The following is a 5,065-nucleotide window of genomic DNA, read 5'->3' as shown; positions in this document are numbered from 1 at the left end:
GATTTCTCTGCAGCCGATAAAACGTATGAGTTCTTAATCTGCTGGAATGAGAGTGTCTTCATTAAATGTCCACGAGAACATAAGAGTCAATGTTCCAGCGTCATCGCAGGAGGGAAGTCGAATTGTCGCACAGTTTGGTCATGGGTACCTTTTCACTTTACAAAGCCACCGATCGCATCACTGTTGCTCGCGGGAATCCTCGGCTTTGAGCATTGTTTTGAAACTCCTTGGCCAATGGAATCAGAGAAGAATGAAGAGTTAAATGTCCAACTAATCTTTATAGAGAGTGAGTTCCAGAGTCTACCACCTGCAGACTGATAAAGTTTTCCTACAGATCTATTCAAAGCTTTCTGCATCTTGTCTGAAATCTACAAACCCTGGTGATCGATCAAGAGCAAATATTTCCTTCAATCTGTAATTCCATGCTCCTCATTATTTCGGACACGTCAATCATTTCTCCTCACAATCAGCTCTGCTCTAAGAAAAATAACTCCTGTTTTGCCGAGGCCAGACCACTCAAAACATTCTTATGCAGGAAATTCATAGCGTAACGTCGCTGTTTGTTTTGGTGAGTGTATAGTAAGATTTACTTAGAATAATTTAGATAGGTTGACTTACAGTTTTTAAAACAGAGAGAAAATTATTCACAAAACTAAGGAATGAATCACAATGAACATAATATAGAATACCGACAGAACTTAGCTGTCTCAAGTAGACTTAATTATGCTTTGCAAAAAATACACAAGTCGGATCATTAAGCCCCATAAACACAGAATACAAATGAAACTGGTTTACTGGTCGACATTAGAGGGGCAGTAGAAGAAAAACATGCACATCACTGGCATCGATAGACACATTGAAAACCTTCGTGAAATTAGGTGTGTCTGATACTTTGGCAATGGTGAACAAAATATTTAGGCTGTCAAATACCTTTTGAAATTCTTGTGCTCACTGAAATTTCTTGCCAGTTTTTAGCAAGAACTGTAGCTTTAGGGTACAGGACCTTGAGTGTAGGGAGGTTATGAACAAGGCAGCAATCTCGAAGGAGGGTGCCTGTAAACAGAAGGGTGGCTTGAAGTGTGTATACTTCAATGCCAGAAGTATAAAAAATAAGGTAGGTGAACTTGCAGCGTGGGTTGGTACCTGGGACTTCGATGTTGTGGCCATTACAGAGACGTGGGTAGAACAGGGGCAAGAATGGCTGTTGCAGGTTCCAGGGTTTAAATGTTTTAGTAGAGTCAGACATGGGGGTAAAAGAGGGGGAGGTGTGGCATTACTTGTCAAGGATAATATTACAGCGGTGGAAAGGACGATGGAGGAAGACTTGCCATCTGAGGTAGTTTGGGCTGAGGTTAGAAATAGGAAGGTGAGGTCACCCTGTTAGGTGTTTTCTACAGGCCTCCTAATAGTCCGAGAGAAGTAGAGTATAGTATTGCGAGGATGATTTAGGAGAAGAGTGAAAGTAGTAGGGAGGTTGTTATGGGGGACTTTTACTTCCCAGACATTGACTGGGAAAGCTATAGCTCGAGTTCGTTAGATGGGTTGGTGTTTGTCCAATGTGTGCAGGAGGGTTTCCTGACACAATATGTAGACAGGCCAACAAGAGGTGAGGCTATACTGGATTTGGTTCTAGGTAATGAACCAGGCCAGGTGTTAGACTTGGAGGTAGGTGAGCACTTCGGGGACAGTGACCACAACTCGGTGACTTTTACTTTAGTGATGGAGAGGGATAAGTGTGCACTGCAGGGCAAGAGTTATAGCTGGGGGCAGGGAAATTATGATGCGGTGAGGCATGACTTAGGATGTGTGGATTGGAAAAACAGGCTTCAAGAGAAGAATACTAATGATATGTGGAGATTGTTCAAGGAACAGCTACTGAGTGTCCTTGATAAGTATGTACCAATCAGGCATGGAGTTAAGGGTCTTGTGAGGGAGCCGTGGTTTAATAAGGAATTGGAATCCCTTGCGAAAGGGAAGAAGGTGGCATATGTAAAGATATGGGGTGAAGGTTCAGTTGGGGCGATTGAGAGTTATAAGGTAGCCAGGAAGGATCTAAAGAGAGAGCTAAGAGCAGCGAGAAGGGGACATGAAAAGTCCTTAGCTGGTAGGATTAGGGAAAATCCAAAGGCTTTCTATAGGTATGTCAGGAATAAAAGGATGACTAGGGTAGGTATCGGTCCAGTCAAGGATAGTAGTGGGAAGTTGTGCGTGGAGGCGGAGGAGATTGGAGAGACACTAAATCAATACTTTTCGTCAGTATTCACTCAGGAACAGGACACTGTTGCTGGTGTGAATATTGAGTCACAAGTGATTAGAATGGATGTCATTGAAGTATGTAGGGAGGAGGTTTTGGGAATACTGGAAAGGATGAAAATAGATAAGTCTCCTGGGCCTGATGGCATTTATCCTAGGATCCTCTGGGAAGCTAGGGAGGAGATAGCAGAGCCATTGGCCTGGATTTTTATGTTGTCATTGTCAACGGGAATAGTACCAGAAGACTGGAGGATGGCGAATGTGGTCCCCTTGTTCAAGAAGGGGAGTAGGGATAGCCCGAGTAACTATAGGCCAGTGAGTCTGACTTCTGTGGTGGGCAAAGTCTTAGAGAGAATTGTAAGGGATAAGATTTATGAACATCTGGATAGGAATAACGTGATCAATGATAGTCAGCATGGTTTTGTGAAGGGCAGGTCGTGCCTCACAAACCTTATTGAGTTCTTTGAGCAGGTGACTAAGGAGGTGGACGAGGGTAAGGCAGTAGATGTTGTGTATATGGATTTTAGTAAGGCGTTCGATAAGGTATCCCATGGTAGGCTAATGCAAAAACTACGGAGGTATGGCATTGAGGGTGCATTAGAGGTTTGGATTAGGAATTGGCTGGCTGGAAGGAGACAGAGGGTAGTAGTTGATGGTATAGGTTCATCTTGGAGTGCAGTTACTAGCGGTGTACCACAAGGATCTGTTTTGGGACCATTGCTTTTTGTTATCTTTATAAATGATCTAGAGGAGGGGCTTGAAAGCTGGGTGAGTAAGTTTGCGGATGACACAAAAGTCGGTGGAGTTGTGGATAGTGAGGAAGGATGTGGCAGGTTACAGGGGGATATAGACAAGTTGCAGAGCTGGGCAGAAAGGTGGCAAATGAATTCAATGTAGCTAAGTGTGAAGTCATTCACTTTGGTAGGAGTAACAAGAAGATGGATTACTGGGCTAATGGTAGGCTACTTGGTAGTGTGGATGAGCAGAGGGATCTTGGTGTCCATGTACACAGATCTCTGAAAGTTGCCACCCAGGTAAATAGTGCTGTGAGGAAGGCATATGGTGTACTGGGCTTTATTGGCAGAGGAATTGAGTTCCGGAGTCCTGAGGTCATGTTGCAGTTGTATAAGACTCTGGTGCGGCCTCATCTGGAGTATTGTGTGCAGTTTTGGTCGCCATACTATAGGAAGGATGTGGAGGCATTGGAGCGAGTGCAGAGGAGGTTCACCAGGATGTTGCCTGGCATGGTAGGAAAATCGCATGAGGAAAGACTGAGGCACTTGGGGCTGTTCTCATTGGAGAAAAGAAGGTTTAGGGGAGATATGATAGAGGTGTACAAGATGATTAGGGGTTTAGATCGGGTAGACACTGAGAACCTTTTACCACTAATGGAGTCAGCTGTTACAAGGGGACACAGCTTTAAATTAAGGGATGGAAGGTATAGGACAGATGTTAGGGGTAGATTCTTTACACAGCGGGTTGCGAGTTCATGGAATGCCCTGCCAGTAGCAGTGGTGGGCTCTCCTTCTTTATGGTCATTTAAGCGGGCATTGGATAGGCATTTGGAAGTTATTGGGCTAGTGTAGGTTAGGTAGGATTCGGTCGGCGCAACATTGAGGGCCGAAGGGCCTGTACTGCGCTGTATTTTCTATGTTCTATGTTCAATTCGGTGAGTGGAGCAGTCCCACTTCTAACAGTCAGCACAAACTTTCAGTAAAAGTCACTCAATCCAGTAAACCGTCATATTGCTCTTTTCGTCAACAATGTATAAAAATACCCCGTAACTTTCGTTTTCGCATCCCGTGGGGCTATTTGTCCGTGTTCACCGACATAGCCCAGGATGGTGACTTTGGCTTTGGCAGATATACTTTCAGTTAGGTTTACAAACCAGTTTGACTTCCGAATTCGATCAAACAAGCCCGATAAATGCTGTAAATATTCAATCCATGAGAGACTGAATGTCCCAGGCACACACACACACCAAACTGTTGTGTATCCAGCAATTACCTTGTCCGTTAACCTCTGAAATACGAGTGAATTTTTTTGCACAAACGGCATTACTTTAAATTCCTGCAGTCCAGTTGGCGTTACAAAATTGCCTTTGATCTTTACGACAAAGTTTACTGTCAGTAACATTTGAGGAAGTCCAAATTGGAAACGTAAGTTGCTCTTCCAATCTCTTCCACGTAGTCCTCCAACTGCAGATGCGTCGATGCACCAGTCTTTCCAACAACATTGACTTTGTGATAGTCCACACAGAACTTTTGGGTCTTACCTGACTTTGGCACCATGATGATGGGTGCAATCCATTCATTGAAACTCACTTTGGTTATGCCATCTTGGAACATACGTGACATCTCCTTATAAACTTGCACCAACTTTATAGGGTTATGCCTGCAAGGATGTTACAAAATCAGAACAGCAACTCCTATATTTACATCATCTACAAATAGGTTATTAATTCCCAGTTTATTTCAGCATGAAAAAGTAATAACTCTTACGATTTTCTTCTGGAAGAGAACTGAATAACTTTACCAATATTGGACAACTATTGCATTGTCCAATTTTATAGCAGGAACGTACAATGCAGAATTCGCTGAAATTGGTTCTTCCCAGTGTGTTGTAGTCAATAACACATTCTCCCATTGCGTTCATTCTCTGCCAAAATACCATTAGTGCATATTCCCATCACTCGTTCTGTGAGATTCCTTCATGCCAGGAGTTCCTACCAACTAGCTAACCACATTCAATTTCCTTTCAATTTGATAAGGTCTTCTAAACCTTGCTTTAAAGTTTCAATGATTAATGAAAT

The sequence above is a fragment of the Hemiscyllium ocellatum genome, chromosome 19 (genome assembly GCF_020745735.1).
Source record: "Hemiscyllium ocellatum isolate sHemOce1 chromosome 19, sHemOce1.pat.X.cur, whole genome shotgun sequence".
Taxonomy (NCBI): domain Eukaryota; kingdom Metazoa; phylum Chordata; class Chondrichthyes; order Orectolobiformes; family Hemiscylliidae; genus Hemiscyllium; species Hemiscyllium ocellatum.
The sequence above is the reverse complement of the archived record's forward strand: the minus strand, read 5'-3'. Positions refer to the sequence as shown.